This window comes from Pan troglodytes, chromosome 1, assembly GCF_028858775.2.
Source record: "Pan troglodytes isolate AG18354 chromosome 1, NHGRI_mPanTro3-v2.0_pri, whole genome shotgun sequence".
NCBI lineage: Eukaryota > Metazoa > Chordata > Mammalia > Primates > Hominidae > Pan > Pan troglodytes.
The window spans coordinates 116,762,446-116,788,866 of NC_072398.2; the positions used below are offsets into that span (position 1 = coordinate 116,762,446).

General features: G+C 44.2%; 1 pseudogene; it reads left to right on the forward strand.

The window, feature by feature from the left end:
• The first annotated feature begins 1,420 nt into the window (after window positions 1-1,420).
• Window positions 1,421-9,395, forward strand: LOC469807 (3 beta-hydroxysteroid dehydrogenase/Delta 5-->4-isomerase type 1-like; annotated as a pseudogene).
• Window positions 9,396-26,421: the final 17,026 nt, after the last annotated feature.

Sequence of the window (26,421 nt, forward strand, 5' to 3'; positions counted from 1 at the left end):
ATTATGTTTCTGCTTTTTGTTCATAGTCTGCAATATCAGCTGGACCACCAAATGGCAACTGAGAGCTGCACAACCTGCAATTACCTTTATTCAATTAATGCAAAAACAAAAAGGGGGAGATGTTAAGGGCCAAAAAGAATGAGGATCGTGACCAACTCAGTATACCACTGGAGGCTATTTGAGCAAACAGAAAATTGTTCTCATGAAAGCAGGATGTTTTAAAACTGACAAACTACATCTGCTGCCAGAAGGGGTGCTGAAGGCAGTCACAACCCCAGTGCAGTGTTCCTTGTGATTATCTATAGGAACATCTGAAGCTGTTGTATAAAGAAAGCAATTATGTGTACCTGTGATAAGTCAAGCAGCTGACCAACCATTATCTCTCCCTATCTGCTCTTTCTACCTCATAAATACAAAGGGCTGTAGAAGCTCAGAGCTGCCTTTGCTCACTAGAAGCAAGGAGCCCCCTGACCCCTTGTTTTAAAACATATCCTTTTGTCTTTGTCTTCCTTTCTACATTTGACCCCCTTTGTTCATGCCGTAGTAACCGACAGCAACAGTACAGGCCATATAATTAAGTGGCTATCACTAGATAGCCTTCCTTCAATTATGTTCTTCATCTAGGAAGCCAGAGCTCTCCAGGGTAAAATGGCAACTGAGGTTTTGGATATATTGAGTGGGAAAGAAAGTCAACTCCATTAAACTTAGTAATTGGAGCTGTCACCATTACAAATTTCTAAACTTTGCAAGACTGCAGCAGCATTTCAAATGACACTCTGAGAGAGGAGAGAATAGGCTCATGTGGATTTCCCTCCAAACATATTTACTGCACAAAGGCAAAGTTCACATTACACTTGGAGATTTCTCTCAGTCTAGTTTAAGATCACAGATTGCAGATCCCAGACAACTGGCATCAACCAACTAGTGTCCTGTTAAGGCTAAACCTAAGACTCTTTACCACACTACAGCCTTACAATTGGACTTCTCTTCCTGTTCCTGGGAAGAATTAGAGATATACATTAAAGGTCACTTTTCTTCTGAGAAAAGGGATACTGGAAGAGACAGGAGCAATGAGTATGTGGCAAGAGTTCAAAGTGATAAGGGGAAAGCCAGGAGCCAAAGAGCATAGAACTCCAGGGCTACCTTAGGGGATGAAGTGACCAGCAATCTGACTCTTCTGTCCAGCTTTTTAATAATCTAACAGTTAGAGTTTCTTTATTTTCTTTTAGCTACTCCTGGCAATGGTGAAGACATGGAATTTTTGCAAAAAAAAAATGGGGTGGAGGAAAATAAAGCATTTGTGTGAGTATATAACCTTTTGATCTCATTTTTAGCCCTCTCCAGGGTCAACCTAGAATCAGATCTGCTCCCCAGCATCTTCTGTTTCCTGGCGAGTGTTTCCTGCAATATTGGATTGGCGATGACAGGCTGGAGCTGCCTTGTGATGGGAGCAGGAGGGTTTCTGGGTCAGAGGATCATCCACCTGTTGATAGAGGAGAAGGAGCTGAAGGAGATCAGGGCCTTGGACAAGGCCTTCAGACCAAAGCTGAGGGAGGAATTTTCTGGTAAGTAAACTTGATTCATGGGTGTGTGGCTCCATTTTAAACCCTGCATGGGTGCAGGAAGGTGAACCTTTTCTAGCAAGTTACAGAAAGTTGTAGTCAAATCTAAGCCAATCCCACATTCACAATCATCATAAAAAGAATATTAAATAGTATAAATGGCATCATGTGAAAGACACTGGACGGGGTGTCCAGAGACTGGATTCTGGCCCTGACCCAGAACTTGAGAGGCAGCCACTTTGGACACCAGACCCCTTTACTTCTCATCTAGAAAATCCCACATCAGTTATTTTTCTTGTCTACAACTTTTTTATGTTCTGAAGCTTTTTGTCTTGGCAATTGCTTTGCAACATTTACAAAGGACACCATTTACCTGGAGACCTCACCAGTGGGTCCCTGCCTTTCTAGACTGCCCTGAGCTTTGTTTTGTTTTGTTTTTTAGCATCCTTGGCATCTTTAGTGAAGGCAAAATAAAAGGAAGTGAATGTATAGGAGAGTCTGTAAGTGTGTGTGTGTGCCAGAAAGCGAAACAGAGAGAGAAAATGAGGGGGGAGAGAAAATCAGAGAGAATGAGAAAGACAGAGAATGCATGAGAAAGAGTGAGAGAGAGAGAGAGGATAAGAGAGAGAGAGAGCATCAGTGATAGAGAGAGCCCGTGCACAGGCACACAGCACAGAGCAGAGATGGCAAGAGGCAGTATGAGGCCAGATATGCCTCATTTCGATTTTTCATATATGGCTTTATTTTTTAACCATTTGTCTCTGTTGCTCAATAGCCAAGAAATTGCAGAATTCGGTTTAGCAGATCCTTGTGCAAATAACCCCATGAGGAAGATAGAAAAGGGGTTGCATCCAACTGAACAATGAACCATCAAGGTCCAGAAACATAAAGCAACTTGCCGAGACCATCTAATTAATGTGTAGCACAGCTCAGACCAGAGCTTCCTCCAGAGGCTTCCTTACTTGACTCTGGAGCTGATGCTTGGCAAAGTGGGTCTTCAGTCTCTCCCTTTGCCTCCCTGGGTGCCCAATTCCCTGTCCTCCTCCCCAACCCAGGGTACTGGGGGGACTGTGTGTCTACATGTGGGCTCTGGCTGTGTAGAGAGTCATGACCGGCCCTCAGAGAAGCCTCTACTTGATAGCACTCAGGGACCACACCCAACACACTGTTCCTCTTTTGCTTTTCTCTGACCTCTTCCAATTTCCTCCACCCTCTGTTTTAATGGTGTCTTTCATAAACAAATATTAACACAAAACAAGATTAAATGTTTGTAATCCTTATATGTCATCAGTATTTACAATCTAACACGTAATACCAGAAAAAAGCAATGCTCAGCCTAGAGGAATTGTTCCTTATGGTGAAAAGGCAGGGAATATAATGGATGGGCAGTGGCCTGTATGAAGATAAAAACAAAGAATCCTTTCAGTGTTCTTTCTGTGCCAGGCACTGTGCTACATGTTTTGCATGTGCTGACTCATTTGTTACTCATAGCAACCCTACGAGATGGTTAATATTATTATCCTCCTTTCTTACAGATTAGGAGACAGACACAGAGAGGTTAATTAACTCACTGAAGGTCCCAGAGTTAGAATATTGCAAAGCTGGATTTGAACCCAGACAGTCTAGTGCAGCATCTGTGCTCTTAAGCAGTAGTTAGTCTAGCAGCTTGAGGAAGGAGGGAACTATGGCTCCACCACAAAGTCCCCTTTCCTGGTCTCTCTAGATCCCTGTGAACTCATTAAGGAAAAGCCTTTTCTCTTGGCTTTAGACTTCTTCTGCTTTGAAATGGCAATTCCTTTGAGCCAGTCTGTCTGAAGTTGGCAGCAAAGGGGAAGCAGAGGAAGGGAGCAGGAATTGCAGAGGTGGAAATACAACCAGAGAAAATTCCACTCTCAGGCTGTTACCCACATCCTCCCCAGCAGCCTCTTCCCTGCCTCCCCAAACTGCAGGGCCTCCTTGGAGGTACCTGGCAATAGGAAGGGGCTGGGAGTAGACAAAACATGGCAAAGGCATTAGGAGAGTAAATGGTCCTGTCTGAACCCCTGGAAGGAATTGCTCCGGTCTTGAATTTTTCACTCTAAATTTTACTCTCACTGTTCTTTGGCCTTTGTTGCCAATTTCAGTTGACCTGGTTTATTCTTACTCTTTCTCAGAAAAGTTTATTCTAAACGGCTAGGCCTGTACCCGGTGTACAGAGTACAAGACTTAGAGGTGGGGTGGGCAAGTTTGAGTCTCCACTAAAAACGTGACCTTAGATCTGTCCCTTAACCTCTGTGATCCTCAGTTTCCTCACAATAAAGTGGGACTCAGAAAACCTGTCTCATGAGACTGTTGTAAAATGAAACAAGCAAACTGTGAGTCATATGCAGATTATAAAGCACAAACAAGCGTAGAGTATTTATCCAAGCTCCAGGTACCACGGTTTTCATTGCGTGCGCTAATTCCAGATGACAACTTTACTGTTCGCGTAATGTCTTGTGGATTTCAGAGGAGCATGAAGACATTAAAGTTGTAACCACTGCCCTTGGCTAGACAGCTGGAATATCAGTTCATTGGTCACTAACTTTCAGCATTGCTATCTGCTTTTGATATCTGATCAGAGTTTTTCATGGACATTCCTCATTTATGCCCATCCACAATTCCCCAGTAATGGCTCGACTCTCCTCCCAATTTCCCAAGCAGGAAACCATAGGGGTGATTTTGTCTTCTTTTTCTCTCAGCCCAGATCCAATAGGTACCAGGACCTTCAAGGTAAGGTCTGAAATTCAAACCTGTTTTATCTCTCCCCTCCTCTGCTTCCACTGCTGGACCCTGCTTCCAGTCCTCATCGAAACTTTGACACAGATACTCTGATTAATCTCTTAATTACCTTACTTTCTCATATCCCCTATACCAGTCCTTTTTATATCCTCAAGCCAATGTTGACTTCCTACTTCACAATTCTGCTTCTGTTTCTCTCTCTCTCTCTTTTTTTTTTTTTGAAACAGGGTTTGGCTATGCCACCAAGGCTGGCATGCAAAGGCATGATCTCTGCTCACTGCCACCTTCACCTCCTGGGCCCCATTCATCCTCCTGCTTCAGCCTTCCAAGCAGCTAGGACTATGGGCATGCACCAATATGCCTGGCTAATTTTTGTATTTTTAGTAGAGATGGGGTTTCATGAGGTTGTCCAGGCTGATCTTGACCTCCTGGGTGCAAGAAATCTGCCCACCTCAGCCTCCCAAAACGATGGAATTACAGGTGTGAGCCACCATGCTCTGCCTGTTTCTCTACTTATTCCAAATATAAATAAGGGGTTTCTCTGACATGGTGCTGGAGACCCAAAATCATGATCCCGCATCACCAGCAGAATTAAATTCAAATTTTCCCTCTTATACCCAACTCTCCACAATCACTCTACTCTTTTTAAAAATTTTGGTGAGCTTTCCATGACCCTAGAAATGCTTATATTCCAAGCACACCTGACAGCTCATTGCTCAGATTACATTTCTGAAATGAGATGGGGTAGAAACAGATGTTTGCTCTTTCCCAATAAATTGCTACACATTCTGACTTCTGTGTCTCTGTTTACTTGTTCCTTCCATGGAATGTACACCCTCTACTCCAACACCCTGACCCTAGCCATCCTCGAACACCTATGTAACAACATCTTTATCAGGAAACTTCCAAGCCAGTTTCCGAAACCATTCCGATAACCTGTCCCGTGTTCACACAGAGCTCCAGAACAAGACCAAGCTGACAGTGCTGGAAGGAGACATTCTGGATGAGCCATTCCTGAAGAGAGCCTGCTAGGACATGTCAGTCATCATCCACACTGCTTCTATCATATATGTCATCGGTGTCACTCACAGAGAGTCCATCATGAATGTCAATGTGAAAGGTACAGTAACCTGGGGAGGAGATGAAGCAAGTTGGGGAATTAAGGATCGGAAAGACAAACAACAAAGGAAGAGAAGTCCCTCCACTGAACATCTGCTGTGCTTTTGGCCAAGTGTCTTTGCTGATCACTACCAACTGGGGGAGTTCAAAGCTGCTATCTTCAGTTTTTTACATGAGGAAACCAGAGCTACAGATGGCAAGTAACTAGTCCAAGGCCCCCCAGGTAAGTAAGTAAGTAGGAGAATTAGACTTTAAACTCACCCCTGTGTGACTCCAAAGGCTGTGGACACTCTATTGTGGCTCCAGTCAAAAGTCAACTAAACTCCGACTTCAGACTCTTGATATTCAGCCACTCTTTGCCTCTATGGGACAGAATCAAACCTTCCAGGTGCCAACATAGTCATCATTTTAAACCTTGTGTGTAGGCTTATGATAATGAAATGGGAAAAATTCCCTCATCCCCCTCACCAGGCATGCAATGGGGGTGTGGCTTGCTTCTTCAGTGCCTCACTGCTGAAACCTCTATGGGAGCATACAGACAGGCAGGCTGTGGGACTCCGACACCATGGCAGTGTCTGGGGTGAATGTTTACAGCTCCTGAAGCCCCAGTGGGTGTGTGTTACATGGTGCTCTTTTAGTCTTGCTCTTTTAGTTTTGACATCTATAGGCGGCTTGTTTTAACCAGCTAAATTAGACCCTCTAACTTGTCGGAAGGTCAGAGGGCTTTCTGTATCCTGGGTTCTTGCTTTGGTTACTGGAAGAATTGGATCACACCTGGGCTTGGAGAATGAGTGCAAGGTTATTTTGAGTGGAGGTAGCTCTCAGCAGCTGGGGGATGCCAGAAGGGGAAGGTTTTCCCCTGGAGTCGGTTGCTCAATGACCCAACTCTTCTCCAACCACCCCAGACAAACTCCACATCATTTTGCCCATGGGTATGTTCCTCCCAAAGTCCAGCTGCCCATGTATTCCTTTGCTGATGTGTTCCTCTGCTGATGTGTGCCTCCACTGATGTGCCCTTCCTGACATCCAGCCCCTTCTGTCTTCTTCTGCCAATCTGCTCCTCTCAATGTCCAGCAGCTTGTGCATGTGCCTGCTAGGGTATTGGGGGGGTTTTATAGGCAGAGAATGGGGGCATGGCAGGCCAGGGTGTTCTTGGGAAATGCAACATTTGGGCAGAAAATGCTTGTCCTCATCTAGGTCCCAGAGGGTGCAGCCCTAGCCAGAAACCACACCCTCCTTCACCCAGCACTTCCCTTCCCCGCTCCCATATCATTTAAAGGGACCACGCTCTTCCCTTCCCAGCACTCCCATATCAAGAACATTCAAAGCCCTCCTGCCCACCTCAAAGAAGTTCTCTTGAGAGAACTAGCAAAGCTGGTTCTCAGAGGTCTGTCAGGACAGAATTATCCAGCACATGCTTTCTCACAATATTTTCTTAACAAAAACAGTTTCCCAGTATGCAGAATATGATCTCTTCAGCTCACCAAAGGGCCTGCTATTACAGAACCATTTCAAACTAGGTGCCCAAAGTGCACCTTCATTCAATCCTCATCCCTTAAAAGCTTGGTGGTCTCTCCGAATTGCAGCTTCCCAAACTACTTTAAATTCAGACACATTCCCTTAAGGAACCTTGCCATGCAGTCTCACCCTCTGATTCCCAGAGTCCAGTCTCTTCAGCACCACAGCACCCAACCACAGGCCTGGCCCTCCACATTCAGTCTACTCTGATGCCTTTTCTCCTGCAACTAATTGCTTTTGAGTCTCCAGTACCAAAAAAAAAAAAAGAGAAGAAAGAAAGAAAGAAAGAAAGAAAAGAAAGAAACAGAAAGAAAAAACCTTTCCAGTTTCTACTCGCTCATTTCTTTCAGTACCTCTACAGTGCAAGGAGGGTGTTAAGAGTAACCAGTTTTTCATTTGAATTGTTAACTCTCCGCAGCTCCCAACAACAAGAAATGTGAAATGACAGGGGAAGTGTTAGAGGCATCTGTTTCCTAACCATTATCACTCCAAGGCTTAGAAAATATTTCACAATGTTGGTCATTTCCCCCTTGAAGGTAAACTACTTCCACATTTTCTCTGCCACCAGATTAATTGTTGAAAACATGAGGCTGTCTCTCCAGAAACTCAAATTCCACAGAGACTTTAAACAGGGCCAAGAATAAAAAAATAAGAAAAAATAATAATCCTTTGCCTAGGAAATTCCTTCCTTCTTCAAGGGAAGGCACTCCAAACACCTCCATGAGCTTCACTTCCACACAGCTCAGGGGAGGCGGCAAGGTCCTCCCAGTACAGGTGTTAACAGCAGAGGGCACACTCCTCTCCCCAGTCCTCCACCAGGCTCCACAGGAAATGCCAGGGCAGGGTTTAAAGGAAGGTTTATCACCCCGATTTTACATAACCAGGTAAACAGAGTCACAGCCAGAATTGGAAGCAGCTTTCCCAGGGAATGCACAATCAGGAAAAGAGTGTGGGTTTCCAGCATCTCCCCACAAGCCACTGTTCGCTCAATGACTCCAGGAATGGTCCTTGTGACAAAGTTTTATTAGTGCACTCAAAATGAGAAAAATACCAGCAATTATATGTATATTTAAGAGTACATTTCAGAGTGTATATTGCTTATATACAACTGTGTATGGGTGTGTGTGTGACATAAATTCTTCCAGTGCCCTTTTCTGCCTAAGGACTGGGACTGTCCATATTCTCAGAGTATATCTTCCTGATTTTTTAGTTTTTCAGTAATCTGCCATTAATGGTATTGATGTCATGTTGTAATTTTTCAACATCATTACTTGACAGAATATAAAGTGATAACTCTAAGTCCTTTGCCAAAATTACAGTATATACACACACACACACAGACACACACATCCATACACCCAAAAGTCTAGAAATTCTTGCTCTCCAGAACCCACATGTCAGTTTCTTTTCATTTTGGTGTTTTTCCTATGGCTGTAGCATGGCCCAGTCTCAGTCACAGTCACATAAGAATATACCCCGAGTCTGTTATAACCACTGCACTTGGGAATAAACATCTATGCACATTGTTGGGGCCCCTTAGTTATATTTCCTGACACTGACAGAATGCTTTTCGTAGGTTGGTACCCAGCTTCTGTTGGAGGCCTGTGTCCAAGCTACTGTGCCAATCTTCATCTACACCAGTACCCTAGAGGTAGCCAGGCCCAATTCCTACAAGGAAATCATCCAGAACAGTCATGAAAAAGAGCCTCTGGAAAACACATGGTACGCTCCATACCCACACAGCAAAAAGCTTGCTGAGAAGGCTGTGCTGGCGGCTAATGGGCTGACTCTGAAAAATGGTGGCACAATGCACACTTGTGCCGTAAGACCAATGTTTATTTATGGGGAAGGAAGCCCAGTCCTTTCTGCTGGTATAAATGAGGCCCTAAACAACCATGGAATCCTGTCAAGTTTCAGCAAGTTCTCCAGAGTCAACCCAGTCTATGTTGGCAACATGGCCTGGGCCCACATTCTGGCCTTGAGGGCCCTGCGGGAGCCCAAGAAGGCCCCAAGTGTCCGAGGACAGTTCTACTATATCTCAGATGACATGCCTCACCAAAGCTATGATAACCTTAGTTACACCCTGAGCCAAGAGTTTGGCCTCTGCCTTGATTCCAGTTGGAGCCTTCCTTTATCCCTGACGTACTGGATTGGCTTCCTGCTGGAAATAGTGAGCTTCCTGCCAAGGCCAATTTACACCTGTTGACCGCCCTTCAACCACCACAGAGTGACATTATCAAATAGCGTGTTCACCTTCTCTTACAAGAAGGCTCAGTAAGATCTGGCATATAAGTCACTTTACAGCTGGGAGGAAGCCAAGCAGAAAACCATGGAGTGGGTTGGTTCCCTTGTGGACCGGCACAAGGAGACCATGAAATCCAAGACTCAGTGATTTAAGGATGACAGAGATGTGCATGTGGGTATTGTTAGGAGATGTCGTCAAGCTCCATCCTCCTGGCTTCATACAGGTGACAAGGGCAAAAGTCCAGGTCCTGCTGCCTCCCTTCACGTAATAGCCAACTTATTGTCTTCCTCATGTCGTCAAAACCTGCCCAGTCCCTGGCCCAACCAGAAGCTTTCTGTCCTAATCATATACCAGAGGAAAGACAATGTGATTTGCTTTTTCCAAATCTCAGTGTCTGATTCCGAACAATTGTGGTCTCTTCTAACTTGAAGTCATTTTTAACTACTAGAGCTCCATTTCTACTCTTAAATGAGAAAGGATTTCTTTTCTTTTAAATCTCCTATTTCTTCACGCAGTCCAATGTAAAGAGCAATAAATGTTTTAATGCTTAACCTGGAGGGAGTTGTAGTTTCTGTTAATACCTAGTTCCCTCCTTTTCTTTTCATTTCCAGGTATCACCGTCTTTTACCTAGGAGAGTAGCATGGAGCTGGGGAAGGGGAGTTGGCAGAGTAGTGGGAGGATCTGGAAGGGCGATGAAGACTGAATAAGCTCTACTATGTTTCAGGCATCTACAACATGACCTACATGTGACATATATTACCTCACTCAATACTTATCAGAAACCTATCACGTGGGGGTGACTATTCCCATTTTAACGTTAAGGAAACTTGTTCACCATCACACTAATGATTAGTGGCTAGGCCTGCTACCAGGAAGTTGGTCTTGAAAGTCCTTATCTTTCCATGGAATCATGCAGCCTGAACTGGTCTTATCAGTGGTACAGCAGAGCACTGGAGCATGGGATGCTGATACTTGGGAGAGCCACAGCTTTTTGGGGTTACCTCTTTCTTGCCCAATCTGGTACAGGGGAATCTCTAGAACCAAGGAGAATCCCTGAGGGGCATCTGAAAGGGTTTGCATGCCTTTCCTAATGGGCCTGAGCAGGGCAGAGAGAAACAAAAATGCATCAGGCCTCCACCCGCTTCAGTGTCAATTTATTTGAAGGTCTCTAGAACACACCTGGCTATATATGTGTTGGCCATTCTGATCATACATAACCCTGCATTTCACCCTTTCAAATCACACAATGAGCCACACCATGGGTTCCTGGGCAAGTACAAAAAGCAAGTGTGAACTTCCTCCAAAATATACCTTCTACTCAGCCCAAAATTAGAAGTCTACTATCCCACATCCCCAGATTTAACTGTCTCTCTCTTCTTTCTCCTTCTCTTCTCTAAATCATATCCTTTCTTCCTTTATTCTTCCATATCCTTAGCCTCTTTCTTCTCTCCATCTCCTCTTTAATCACTGGTTCTCTCATTCTTCTCAATTTCCCTGAAGAGAGGAGGCCAATCAAGTTTGGGGACTTCAGTGATGACATAGACATTAACCAATGAATGAAAACACAGTCAAAAGAAACACTGTCAGGGGCATGAGGGACAGAGTTGAACTGAAGCAGGTGAGGAGGTTGCTATGGGTCCAGAGTGTGGAGATGGAAGCTGTCTCCCTCTGGACCTTTGTGTATCACAGCCATGATGAGAGTCACACCCAACATCAAGATGGCTTTTTTCTTACACAGGAAATTAACAGATCATTACTCAGTTGAATTTGATTACCACAATGGAGTTAGTTTCAGTGTTCATTCTGAAGAGAAAAGGGAACCACATTCTGGCCCAGATGAACAGGTTACCACCATCTTCAAAAGCCCAAGGAACAGATGATCATCACCAGCGTCAGTGGGGAGTGGCCCCAGGCAGTGGGGTAAGGTGAAAAATGCAACACCCAGTGGTCACTTCCAAGATGGCCGAATAGGAACAGCTCCGATCTGCAGCTCTCAGAGAGACTGATGCAGAAGATGGGTGATTTCTGCATTTCCAACTGAGGTACCTGGTTCATCTCATTGGGACTGGTTGGACAGTGGGTGCAGCCCACAGAGGGCGAGCTGAAGCAGAGTGGCGCATTGCCTCACCCAGGAAGCACAAGGGGTTGGGGGATTTCCCTTTCCTGCCAAGGAAAGCTGTGACAGTCTTGCCTGGAGAAAAGGTACACTCCTGACCAAATACTGTGCTTTTTCCCCAGTCTTAGCAACCAGCAGACCAGGAGATAACCTCCTGTGCCTGGCTCAGTGGGTCCCACGCCCAGGGAGCCTTGCTCACTGCTACTGTAGCAGTCTGAGACAGACTGGCAATGCTGTAGCTTGATGGGGGGGAGGGGCGTCTGCCATTGCTGAGGCTTGAGTAGCTCACAGTGTAAACAAAGAGGCTGGGAAGCATGAACTAAGTGGAACCCACTGCAGCTTAGCAAGGCCTACTGCCTCTATAGCTTCCACCTATGAGGGAAGGACATAGTAGAACAAAAGGCAGCAGACAGCTTCTGCAGACTTAAATGTCCCTGTCTGACAGCTCTGAAGAGAGCAGTGGTTCTCTCAGCACGGCATTCCAGATCCGAGAGCAGACAGACTGCCTCTTCTAGCAGGTCCCTGACCCCCATGTAGCCTGACTGGAAAACACCTCCCAGTAGGGGCTGACAGACACCTTAAACAGGTGGGTGCCCCTCTGGGACAAAGCTTCCAGAAGAAGGATCAGGCGGCAATACTTGCTGCTCTGCAGCCTCCACTATTGATACCCAGCCAAACAGGGTCTGGAGTGGACATCCAGCAAACTCCAACAGACCTGCAGCTGAGGGGTCTGACTGTTAGAAGGAAAACTAACAAACAGAAAGGAATAGCATCAACATCAAAAAAAAGGACGTCCACACCAAAACCCCATCCATAGGTCACAGTCACCAACATCAAAGACCAAAGGTAGATAAAATCACAAAGATGGGGAGAAACCAGAGCAGAAAAGCTGAAAATTCCAAAAAATGAGTGCCTCTTCTCCTCCAAAGGATCACAGCTCCTCACCAGCAAGGGAACAAAACTGGATGGAGAATGACTTTGAGGAGTCGACAGAAGCAGGCGTCAGACCTTCGGTAATAACAAACTTCTCTGCGCTAAAGGAGCACGTTCTAACCCATTGCAAGGAAGCTAAAAGCCTTGAAAAAAGGTTAGACGAATTGCTAACTAGAATAAACAGTGTAGAGAAGACATTAAATGACCTGATGGAGCTCAAAACCACAGCACGAGAACTTTGTGACACATGCATAAGATTCAACAGCTGATTCAATCAAGTGGAAGAAAGGGTATCAGTGATTGAAGATCAAACTAATGAAATAAAGTGAGAAGACAAGATTAGAGAAAAAAGAGTGAAAAGAAATGAACGAAGCCTCCAAGAAATATGGCACTATATGCAAAGACCAAATCTACATTTGTTTGGTGCACCTGAAAGTGACAGGGAGAATGGAACCAAGTTAGAAAACACTCTTGAGGATATTATTCAGGAGAACTTCCCCAACCTAGCAAGGCGGGAAAACATTCAAATTCAGGAAATACAGAGAACACCACAAAGATACTCCTCGAGAAGGGCAACCCCAAGACACATAATTGTCAGATTCACCAAGGTTGAAATGAAGGAAAAAATGTTAAGGGCAGCCAGAGAGAAAGGTTCAGTTACCCACAAAGGGAAGACCATCAGACTAACAGCGGATCTCTCGGCAGAAAACCTGCAGGCCAGAAGAGAGTGGGGGCCAATATTCGACATTCTTAAAGAAAAGAATTTTCAACCCAGAAACTCATATTCAGCCAAACTAAGCTTCAAAAGTGAAGGAGAAATAAAATCCTTTAGAGACAAACAAATGCTGAGAGATTTTGTCACCACCAGGCCTGCCTTACAAGGCTCCTGAAGGAAGCACTAAACGTGGAAAGGAACAACCACTGCAAAACCAGCCACTGCAAAACCAGCCACTGCAAAACCAGCCACGGCAAAAACATGCCAAATGGTAAAGACCATCGACGCTATGAAGAAACTGCATCAATTAATGGGCAAAATAATCAGCTAACATCATAATGACAGGATCAAATTCAAACATAATAATAACCTTAAATGTAAATGGCCTAAATGCCCCAATTAAAAGACACAGACTGGCAAATTGGATAAAGAATCAAGGCCTGTCAGTGTGCTGTATTCAGGAGACCCATCTCACGTGCAAAGACACACATAGGCTCAAAATAAAGGGATGGAGGAAGATCTACCAAGCAAATGGAAAGCAAAAAAAAAAAAAGCAGGGAATGCAATCCTAGTCTCTGATAAAACAGACTTTAAACCAACAAAAATCAAAAAAGACAAAGAAGGCCACTACATAATGATAAGCGATCAGTTTGCCAAGAAGAGCTAACTATCTTAAATAAATATGCACCTAATACAGGAGCACCCAGATTCATAAAGCAAGTCCTTAGAGACCTACAAAACAGACTTAGATTCCCACACAATAATAATGGGAGATTTTAATACCCCACTGTCAATATTAGACAGATCAGTGAGACAGAAGATGAACAAGGATATCCAGGACTTGAACTCAGCTCTGCACCAAGCAGACCTAATAGACATCTACAGAACTCTACACTCCAAATCAGCAGAATATACATTCTTCTCAGCACCACATCACACTTATTCTAAAATTGACCACATAATTGGAAGTAAAACACTCCTCAGCAAATGTAAAAGAACAGAAATCACAACAAACTGTCTCTCAGACCACAGTGCAATCAAATTAGAACTCAGGATTAAGAAACTCACTCAAAACTGCACAACTACATGGAAACTGAACAACCTACTCCTGAATGACTACTGGGTAAATAACGAAATGAAGGCAGAAATAAAAATGTTCTTTGAAACCAATGAAAACAAAGACACAGTGTACCAGAATCTCTGGGACACATTTAAAGCAGTGTGTAGAGGGAAATTTATAGCACTAAATGCCCACAAGAGAAAGCAGGAAATATCTTAAATCGACACCCTAACATCACAATTAAAAGAACTAGAGAAGCAAGAGCAAACAAATTCAAAAGCTAGCAGAAGACAAGAAATAACTAAGATCAGAGCAGAACTGAAGAAGATAGAGACACAAAAAAACTTTCAAAAAAATCAATGAATCCAAGAGCTGTTTTTTTGAAAAGATCAACAAAAAAGATAGACTACTAGGAAAACTAATAAAAAAGAAAAGAGAGAAGAATCAAATAGATGCAATAAAAAATGATAAAGGGGATATCACCACCGATCCCACAGAAATACAAACTACCATCAGAGAATATTATAAACACTTCTACGCAAATAAACTAGAAAATCTAGAAGAAATGGATAAATTCCTAGACACATACATCTTCCCAAGACTAAACCAGGAAGAAGTTGAATCTCTGAATAGACCAATAATAGGTTCTGAAATTGAGGCAATAATTAATAGGCTAGCAACCAAAAAAAGTCCAGGACCAGATGGATTCACAGCCAAATTCTACCAGAGGTACAGAGGAGCTGGTACCATTCCTTCTGAAACTATTTCAATCAAAAGAAAAAGAGGGAACCCTCCCTAACTCATTTTATGAGGCTAGCATCATCCTGATACCAAAGCCTGGTAGAGACACAACAAAAAAATAGAATTTTAGGCCAATATTCCTGATGAACATCAATGTGAAAATCCTCAGTAAAATACTGGCAAACCGAATGCAGCAGCACATTAAAAAGCTTACCCACCACAATCAAGTAGGCTTCATTCCTGGGATGCAAGGCTGGTTCAACACACACAAATCAATATTCGTAATCCATCACATAAACAGAACCAACAACAAAAACCACATGATTATCTCAATAGATTCAGAAAAGGCCTGTGACAAAATTCAACAGCCCTTCATGCTAAAAACTCTCAATAAACTAGGTATTGATGGAACATATCTCAAAATAATAAGCGCTATTTCTGACAAACCTGCAGCCAATATTGTACTGAATGGGCCAAAACTGGAAGCATCCCCTTTGAAAACTGGCACAAGACAAAGATGCCCTCCCTCACCACTCCTATTCAACACAGTTTTGGAAGTTCTGGCTAGGGCAATCAGGTAAGAGAAAGAAATAAAGGGTATTCAATTAAGAAAAGAGGAACTCAAATTGTTTCTGTTTGCAGACGACGTAATTGTATATTTAGAAAACCCCATCCTCTCAGCCCAAAATCTCCTTAAGCTGATAAGCAACTTCAGCAAAGTGTCAGGATACAAAATCAATGTGCAAAAATCACAAGCATTCCTATACATCAATAACAGACAAACAGAGAGCCAAATCATGAGTGAACTCCCATTCACAATTGCTTCAAAGAGAATAAAATACCTAGGAATTCAACTTACAAGGGAAGTGAAGGGCCTCTTCAAGGAAAACTACAAACCACTGCTCAACAAAATAAAAGAGGACACAAACAAATGGAAGAATGTTCCATGCTCATGGATAGGAAAAATCAATATCGTGAAAATGGCTATACTGCCCAAAGTAATTTATAGATTCAATACTATCCCCATCGAACTACCACTGACTTTCTTCAAAGAATTGGGAAAAAAATACTTTAAAGTTCATATGGAACCAAAAAAGAGCCCACATAGCCAAGACAATCCTAAGCAAAAAGAACAAAGCTGGAGGCATCATGCTATCTGACTTCAAACTATACTACAAGGCTACAGTAACCAAAACAGCATGGTACTTGTACCAAAACAGACATGCAGACCAATGGAACAGAACAGAGACCTCAGAAATAACACCACACATCTACAACCATCTGATCTTTGACAAACCTGACAAAAACAAGCAATGGGGAAAGGATCCCCTATTTAATAAATGGTGCTGGGAAAACTGGCTAGACATATGTAGAAAGCTGAAACTGGATCCTTTCCTTACACCGTATACGAAAAATAACTGAAGATGGATTAAATACTTAAATGTAAGACCTAACACCATAAAAACCCTAGAAGAAAACCTAGGCAATACCATTCAGGACATAGGCATGGGCAAAGACTTCATGACCAAAACACTAAAAGCAATGCAGCAAAAGCCAAAATTGACAAATGAGATCTAATTAAACTAAAGAGCTTCTGCACAGCAAAAGAAACTATCATCAGAGTGAACAGGCAAACTACAGAATGGGAGAAAATCTTTGCAATCTACCCATCTGACAAAGGACTAATATCCAGAGTCGACAAAGAACTTAAACAAATTTACAAGAAAACAACAAATCACCCCATGTAAAAGTAGACAAAGGATATGAACAGATACATCTCAAAAGAAGACATTTATACAGCCAACAGACACATGAAAAAATGCTCATCATCACTGGTCATCAGAGAAATGCAAATCCAAACCACAATGAGATACCACTCATGCCAGTTAGAATGGCAATCATTAAAAAGTCAGGAAACAACAGATGCTGGAGAGGATGTGGAGAAATAGGAACGCTTTTACACTGTTGGTGGGAGTGTAAATTAGTTCAACCATTGTGGAAGACAGTGTGGCAATTCCTCAAGGATCTAGAACTAGAAATATCATTTGACCCGGCAATCCCATTACTGGGTATACACCCAAACAATTATAAATCATGCTACTATAAAGACACATGCGCATGTATGTTTATTAAGGCACTATTCACAATAGCAAAGACTTGGAACCAACCCAAATGTCCGTCAATGATAGACTGGATTAAGAAAATGTGGCACATATACACCATGGAACACTATGCAGCCATAAAAAAGGATGAGTTCATGTTTTTTTGCAGGGACATGGATGAAGGTGGAAACCAACATTTTAAGCAAACTATCACAAGGACAGAAAACCAAACACTACATGTTCTCACTCATAGGTGGGAATTGAACAACGAGAACACATGGACACAGGGCAGGGAATATCACACACCGGGGCCTGTCGGGGGTGAGGGGCTGGGGGACAGATAGCATTAGGAGAAATACCTAATGTAAATGACAAGTTGATGGGTGCAGCAAACCAATGTGGCACATGTATACCTATGTATCAAACCTGCATGTTGTGCACGTGTACCCTAGCACTTAAAGTATAATAAAAAAATTAACTAATTAAAAAAAAAGAAAAAAGTAAAATGCAACACCCCTCCTTCCCCAGCCACTGCACAAAATGCAAGAGCCAGCATCGCTCCAGCTCTTGTGAGGCAAACGCGACATCCATATGTTAATGCCAAATACCATAGGAACCAAAGGAAGGTGGTGGAATCAGAGACAAGACGCCTTCCCCTGGTTTTTCAGCCTGATGAAACCCTACGAAACCACCAGGGCAGTTTTCACAGGCAAAGGAAGGAAGAGGACATATCTCCAACAGGCAGTGAGGGGTGATCAGCGAAAGAGGCGAGGAGGCCCGATCAGTCAGCCATCTCACTAAACAGGTACAAAGGCCTCAGAGTGTTATGGCCAACAAAATGTGCCATTCCTTCTTACAACTGAGGGTGCCAGGCAGAGCTCCTGCACCAAGCCCTGATGCACCTCACAGGATGCACCATACGGGGGCGGAAAGGCTTGGAGGGAAAAACAAGGAAGCCTAAGCTGGAAGGTACTTTTGGGTCCTTTTTCTCCACCTGGGTGGCTCTGCAGGGTACCTGACAAAGGAATGAATGAAAGTGCAGGCAAGTGCTCAGCCACTGGCTTAAGGGCTAGGTGTATATGAGTACAGAGAATGAAGCTGAGCTGAAGTCACTGGGAAAAGCCACAGAAGCCAGTGGAGCTTGAATGAGGCCTTGAATTCCTCAGTCCAAGAATGGGCACAGCCCGAGCAGTGGTGCAGAGGAGGATGGAGGGGCATGAGGAGGACCTCTGCTTTCTGGAAAGCATGTGCAGAGCACAGATGAGAGAGCTCGGGTGCCAGACTAAGCCACAGACTAGATAGGCAGATTCCAAGGGCCAGGGTGGGCCCCAGAGCCTGTGATGGACTGGTGAGAACTGGCAGGAAAGTGACCAGAGGCCAACTCTTATGATGTGAAATCCCATGATTTCTAAATATTAATGACTAACTCTAAACTTGAAAAAGCAGTGTGAAGATCTGCTCCAGGAGAGGGATGTGTGGGCTAGTGTTCCAACTGTATGTGCAATAATTTATATCTTAAAAAGTGGGTGGTGAGGTGTCAGCAGCAAATCTGTTCATTCTTGGCAATAAGTCCCAAATATACATTATTATATCATACTCTCAGCTTTCCTGTATGTTTAACATAGGTTATAATTTTTTAATAAATTAAATTTGGTGGGGAACAAATATGCAAACTAAGAAAACACATTCACAGCCTGGCCCCAGGATTAAGGCCTCTGATTTTCCACTTCTGCTCCCAGTCTAGTGGTCCAGTGTGGGAGATAAAATAGGAGACATGTTAGGTGCAGTGCACAGTAAATGTGAAGAGTGCCATAAGAAAGGAAAATGCTTCTGGGAGATCCATTCCCACAGGGGATTCATGGGGTCCTTGTATTTGGGCTAAATATCAGAAGATGGGTAGGATTTCAACAGACAGGAATGTGAGGGAAAGTATTCCAGGTGGAGAAAATGGAGTCTGCAAAGACCCAGGTGGGAAAGGGGTCACTTTTAGAGAACAATGAGACCAGACCAGAGAGCACCACGCCAGGGAGAAATGGAAGATACACCTGGAAAGACATGATGGGCACACACAGGATCACCCGGGGCCACCCCTGGAGACACCCTGCCTCCTTCCTTCATTGACCTCAGAGTAGGAGTTCTGTGTCCCCATTAAAGATGACTTGGGCCGGGCACGGTGGCTCACGCCTGTAATCCTAGCAGTTTGCAATGCTGAGGTAGATGGATCACCTGAGGTCAGGAGTTCGAGACCAGCCTGGCCAACATGGCAAAAGCCCGTCTCCACTAAAAATACAAAAAAGTTAGGGGGCATGATGTTGGTGCCTGTAATGCCAGCTACTTGGGAGGCTGAGGCAGAATTGTTTGAACTCGGGAGGCAGAGGTTGCAGTGAGCTGAGATCACACCATTCTACACCAGCCTGGGAGACAGAGCAGGACTGTGTCTCAAAAAAATAAAATAAATAAGTAAATAAATAAGTAAAACAAAGAAACAAACAAAAAAAACAACAACAAAACCCGACTTGACATTCAATTACTTCACACCTACAACATGCCTCATGTTCTCTCAAAAATTGGACTCTATGGGAAAAGAATGTCTCCTCCAGCAATGAATATTGATGGTGATGCTAAAAGCTGGGACATCATTCACTCTGCAATGGGAATTGTTCAGCTGTCCCTGGAAGATTACCTTGGCAGCATGTCGTAGGATGGACTGAAAGAGATGAAGAGGATACTTCAAGATCTAGGTAAGAAATGAAGGCCTGATTTATGTGTTGGTAACAAAATGGAATACAGGGGCAAATGAGGCAGGCCCGAGGCAGAATGGCCACTAGTTTAGACAGGACTGGGTGTGGGCACACAACTCTCATGCACCCACTTTTTCAAGACAGAAACCTGGACAACAGCCCCCCACTCTTCCCACCTATCATTTAGTGCTACCAACTTTACCTCCACAACACCTCTTGAATGTGTCCTCTTCCACCCTGGTAACATCATTCCTACTTGTACCTGCCACAGGCCTCCCTGTCTTGGAGAGTCACTCATGAAACCTATCCTTTGCAGTGTTGCCAGAGTTGTCTCTCCAAACTAGTCTCACCACGTCATGCCCTTCCTTAAAACCAACCACTGGGTGGACCCAGGACTGTCAGGATGAGCCTGAGAGACTGAGCATAACATAGAGGGCCTCTGAAGCCCTGGGCCCTGCCTAACACCCCAGACTAATTTTCACCAATCCCTGCCCTGTCCCCAGATTCTCCTACTTTATGCCTCAACAATTTTCAAAAACTCAGGGCTTCCTGCTTGCAGCATGCTTTTACATCTACCCAGGCCAGTGCATGGCATTCCTTCTGCTTAGAGGGTGCCCAGCTCTCCTGCCAGCACATCCTTCCCAGCTCCTTATTCACCATCCAAAGCATCTCTTTTATAGCCTCTGTGCTTTGTGCATATCTAGTTGCACTGCCATTAATTTTTTATTTATATATCCTGTTCCCCACCCCTACACTGCCATGTCCTGAGGACAGTAACTCACCATGTCATCTCTCTGTCCCCAGTGACTGACACAAAATAGACACATGGGCTGATGGAGAGATAGATGGATGCACGGATAGAAAGATGAAACACCAACAAACTCAAATGTTAGGACGGAGAGAGGAGGGGATGGGGAGTCAGGGAGCACAATGCTTTCAATGACAAAGCAAGAGAGAATTCAAAGACGAATTTTCAGGGTGTCAATGAACCTGAAGAAGCTGGATCATCATGATGAGAGCTGGAAAAGAGATAAGCCACATAGTGGGTATGGTGCTGAGAATGAACTCATTTGTGTGATATAAAGAGAGAGTGGGGTTGTGAGAGGCCCATGAGCAGGGAAAGGGAAAGGCTGATGAAGGCGAAGCCCAGCTGCCAAGGTTATAAAGGGACTGGGAATTGGATCCAAAACCTGAAATGGTGCAAGGCCCAGAGCATTTTTATACTACAAAAAAAAGGAAAATCTGCTTTTGAAAATTGAATTCAGAAGAGAATCTCCCACTCTTAGTTGACTCAAGTGAGGACCACGCAACCTCTCTGTCTACATGTGCTTCTTAAGACATCAGGGGACTCTGGTGGAAAATTGAGGGGCGTTCTTTTTCTTTATCTTGGCCCAAGATCCCACCCAATGGTAATGAGCAGGGAATGGAGTCGGTGATCTGAGGCATGAAAGAGGTTCATTATGAGGAAGTGGAGAGGGAAGGCTGGATGAAAAGAAAGTGGCTTAGCCACTCTGTCCCCAAAGGCAGGGAGCACTGAGGTCAGTTGCAGACTCCAAAACAGTCAGTAATCTGTTCTGGAAACCTGAAGTTCCTTATTGAACAGCGCAATCTTTCCTCAAGAAATGGAAGAACCAGCACTGAAGCAGTCAGCCCTTCTTCCAAAACAGGTACTGGCGACAGAGAGGTGGGCGTGATATGGGCTCTGGGCCTATTGTCATCTTAGCATGAACGCTAGCCACTAAAGTAGGAATACCCTTCTCATGAGCCTGGCACTAACTCCCTCCTGCACTAGCTGGAGTCTGTCAAATCCCTGGTGTAGCTCTGAGCAGAGCAGCTCTCTGGGCACAAGGCCGGTGAGGTCACCCAGGGCCTGTGCTTGGCTTAAGGGGCTGCCATGGGACCCCACATTTCATTTTGCACTGATCCCTGTAAAATACACAGGCAGTCCTGACTGAGAGAACTTCTTTCAGCAGCAGGCAAAACACCTATTGCTGACCTAGCATGGTTAAATAGAAAAGGCTTCCTGACTCCTACAAGACAGATCAATGTCTTTGTGGAGTTCAGATTTTAGAGCAAAGAAAGTTTCATCGGGCATGGTAGGGCACACCTGTATTCCCAGCTACTGGGAGGCTGAGGGGAAAGATCACTTGAATCCAGGAATTCAACATCAGACAAGACTTCATCTCTAAAATTTTTATTAAATTGAAGTTAAAGAGGGATCTAGAGACCATTACTCCAGCTTTTAACTGTGGGCTCCTTTCCTGCTTTCATTTTACTGATGAGAAAACTGAGGCCTGGGAAGTGAGATGACCTTTCCAACGTTCACCTAGACAACTGTCTGTAATGGTGACCAATGATTTGCTACCTTTGAGGTAAAATATTTATTAAGGGAAAAAAAACTGGGATGAGAGACATTTGGAAACAGGGCAGAGGGTAGGTTTAATGAGAAGTCTGCTGTCTAAACCATCTATCTTGCCTATATAACCCAACCTCTCATCTGAACATCAGCTTGTGGACGTGGATGCTGCATAAATGGAGACAGGCAGGTGCTTCATGGTAAAGAAATGAAAGTAGTTGGGGGTGAGAGGGACTAAGGAAAGGGGTCAAGGAGGGCAAAAAACAAGTGAGTATTCTTTTGTTTTAGAAGAAGAATATTTTTGCAAATAAGAGTGAAGAGTGAAAATCCTGGGTTCTGATTTCAATTTTGTCATCGAAGTTAAGCAAATCTCTTCACCTTCCTGGGTCTGTTTTCTTTCCTACAAAATGAAGGTTATGGCTCATTTCTAAGATCTGTTGCCAGTGACATTGGGCTGCAAAAGTGTAAGATGATTTGCATCCTCTGGCACCTGCACACTTCTGCCCCTAAACTTCGTAATAACATAAGCCTCCTTGTGCTTATTTGTTTGTGTGAAGCCAAAGCTATTTGAGAATGTGGTTTCCCAGTCATTCGTGGCTCTAGTGGCACATGGCACCTCACTGGAAAAGGGGCGTCATACCTCTCATAGGGTTGTAAAGGATCAAGAAGTGGGCCAAGTAGGAACCAATTCCCTCCTTCCCTGATATCTGATGACCACTGAACTGCAGAACTTAATGCTGACTTAAATACAGCCTTTTGTTTTGGCATTAAGCTATAGATGTTTCCCAAGAAGGTTTTAAAACTCTTAGACAATCACTAGAAATTAAAATGGGCAGGACCAATAGAGACAGTGCCTACTGAAAAGGAATCAGAAACCCAGAAAAGTCATGCCTTGCTCAAGTCCACTGCCAGTTAATGCCAAAGCTCTGCCCTGCTCACTCCACGCACAGCACACCCTCAAAGGAGAAGCAGAACTAGTTCCTTCTTTCTTCCTGTTCTCAGGAAAGGGAGGCCATGCCTTCTCACTTCCTCTTCACCCTGCCCCAGGAGCTGGAAATCCCAGAGGACAGAGTCCATATGCACTGCAACTGCCTCTCTCCTCCTTCTGGGATCCCAGGAGCTATGATACAAGACTTTAGGACGCCCCACAGCAGCCCCTTCTCTGCAGCACTGAGCACGACCACCTTGTAACCACCTTGCTTCCTAACATTCACACAAGCCCCTGAATCTTACAAGAGCCTTCATGTTTGTCATTTTGTTTGATTTGATTTTCCCACACCTCAGACCTGCATCTTTCCACTGCACAGATGAGAGCAAGATCAAGAATACCTATAGGGCTTGGTCTAGGCTGCAGCAGCATTGAACAGTGGCTGTGTCAGTCCAGTGAATCTCAGGCTGTGAAGTCATGTCTGTGATTTCTACCAACTCTATTAACTTCAACACAGAAAGCAGTAGAGCTGCTTCAGGTGAAACCTTGAGGTGACCCTCATTTCAGACATTCACTAATGCTACCCCTAACAAGAGAAATGTCTAACCAGATCCTTTTCCAGCCCCTTGACAAAGTGAATTAGCTTTTCCAAGGTTACACACTGTCCCTTCCCTCACCCAACAAAGCCAGGTACAGTGGACATTGCCTGATTTGCAGCAGTGGTGGAAACCCTGACTTATAGTTGCAAAGTCCTTGGCAGAGAATCTGCTTAACTCTGAGCCTTTGTTGAATGTACCATCTTGCCCTAGCATAACATGTGAAGCCTTGACATGAAGTTCCCCCCTGTCCACCTCCCATCCCTTGCAGCCCCAGGGGCCAAATCCTTAAAGTCATACATATAGTTGGCAAAATAATTCACCCCAAGCAGGTTGGACAGGCAGGAAACAAAATCAGCCTTCACCTTCGCCCTTAAATGGTGTTGGAATGTGTAAGCATCTCTACCTCTCTCATATCTGTCTCCCCAGCATTGAGCACTATGCCTGGAACATGTCCACTCAGCTGAGGGGTGAACTTCTCAGGGTCTCTGCTCTTAATGAGTCACAGCCTTGGGGTCTGGGGAAGGCCGGCCATACACAGGTGGTATCAGAACAACCAGGCAGAACCACTCCCTACTTCAGCCCTTGATGCTTTCAGAAAAGCATCTCAGTGGAGTGTCTTCAGTGAATAAAAAGAATGCATGGAACTGCTTCCAGTGATTCCCTAGTCTCTAGAAACAGGGGCCTGTCAATTCTTTCACTTGTGTTGAACATCTTCAACACATCTGGAATGCCAGCTTGAACACCACACAAACACTGATACCTTTTTCAAACTTCTTAAACAGAGGGAAACATGGTATATGGAACAACTTCCCACCCACCTCACTGGCTTCCAAAGCTAAGCAATCCCGGCTGCCGGATTGAGGTAGGGCACCCACTGGATGCAGAGAGCACTGAGAAAATGGCCTGGATCTCATGGCAGCAGCTGGAAATTGAAACCCATTGGAATGTGCTTTGGGTTAGTGAACATGACCTTGAAACCACAGTCTGGCAGCAGAAAACTGCAGGGCACTTGTGGCTGTGACAATGAGACAGAGGAGCAAAGACTAGACAATTCATGCTGGAGACTGGCCAAGTGTGCTCCTCCCCTCCCACCAGGGGCAGAGAGGATGGAAATTATGTGATTGCCAAGGGCAGCTGAGAAAACAAGTCATGCCTGGGGTTTTGCTTTGTTAAGAGAGCTGAGTTGGGGGAATAAAGATCTGAGAGAAGCAGAAGGCTGACTCTGAGTGGTGAAGACAGTGAAGGCCAGCAGCAGCCTTCCACACCTATTCTATTGTCATCTGATGGACAGCCAAGACAGGCACTTTTCCTGGCTCTTACTTATGATATTGTCTTCACTATTTGGAGCAGTTGTGTGAAAGGTGGCCTACCAGAAGCAGACAAAGCCTGATGCACCTTGCACTGCCCTTTGCCTCCATAATTCTGGTGAAGGAGAGGATTTGAGCCTTATGTATTATACTTACTGTAATCCTCAAGAAAGAAAAGGGGTTCCTAATTGGTTCTAAAGAGTTCTCACCCTCTTTGCCCATTAAAATCACCCAGGGAGTTTCTACAAAATTACAGGTACTTAGGCCTCATTTCAACTAAGTGCTCTCTACATTTAAAAGACAAACAGAAAAGCTCTCCAAGGTTAAGAAAATCTGTCGCTTAAACTAATCAAACCTCAAAAATTCCATGGCAATCAGGTACAGTTTCTTTAATTGGAATGTGGGCAGAGGCTCACTCACATCAAAGATAGAGATAGTTGAGCACGAAGGTTAACGACTATAGTCTCAGCACTCTGGGTGGCCGAGCAGGAGGATCACTTGAGCCTAGGATTTGAAGACCACCCTGGGCAACATAGGGAGACCCCATCTCTACAGAATTAAAAATTTGTTAAAAGTCTAGCCAGGCATGGTGGTGCATACCTGTGGTCCTAGACACTCCTGAGACTGAGGTAGGAGAATCTCTTGGGCTGGGAAGTTGAAGATCGCACCACTGCACAACAGTACTCTGGGTAACAGAGCAAGACCCTGCCTCATAAAAACAAACAAAAAAAGAAGGTTAGAGAAAAAAAAGTCTCTCTCTAAATGAATAGCTTCAGCATTGGCTTTTCCAATGTCTCTCTTGCTGCTTACCAAACTGTGTTCTCGATATAACAGCATGAGAGATTTTTTAAAGTAAACTCAAATCCTATGTCTCACCTATATAAAACCTTTCTGGGGCTTCCCATTCCATTTACTATAGACTCTAAACTGATCTCCAGCTCTCCCGGGCACCACATGATCTGCTCATCCTTCCAACTCGTGTCCTCATCACTCTCTCTTTTACTCACAGTGTCCCAGCCAGATTGGCCTCCCTTCAATTCCATAAACACGCAAGACTTTCTTGCCTCTGGATCTTCACATTTATCATTCCGTTTACATAAAACGATGTTCCTCATCTTCTAATGGTTGGCTCTCTATTGACATGTAGATCTCAGCTGAATTGTCATTGCCCTAATGAGTTGAAACATCCCTGACCATCCTCTCCCAAAAACAATCTGCTTCACTCGTCACATCACACTGTTTCTCCCCTCCTAGCTGTTACCACAACCTGCAACTAACTTATCAGTTGTCTATTTTGTTGTTTATCTGTACCTGCATAGGGACCTTAGACCGTCTTGCTTCCTGCTACATTCCCAAGAGCCTAGAATCATGTCCAATGTCATAGAGGGCCCCATAAATATTTATTAAATAACCGAAGGCAAAGCTGGATCAAAATACATCATCACATCTGGAGAATTATAGCAGTCAGAGAAGGAAAACAGTGAGTTAGGATGGAACCCAGCAGAATGGGTCACTACCTAAACCAACAGACCTGAAAAGTCTTCTATCATTCCTTGACTGGACACTTTCCTGCATGAACCCACGCCACAGTGCAGGTCCACTTTTGCCCAGATTAACC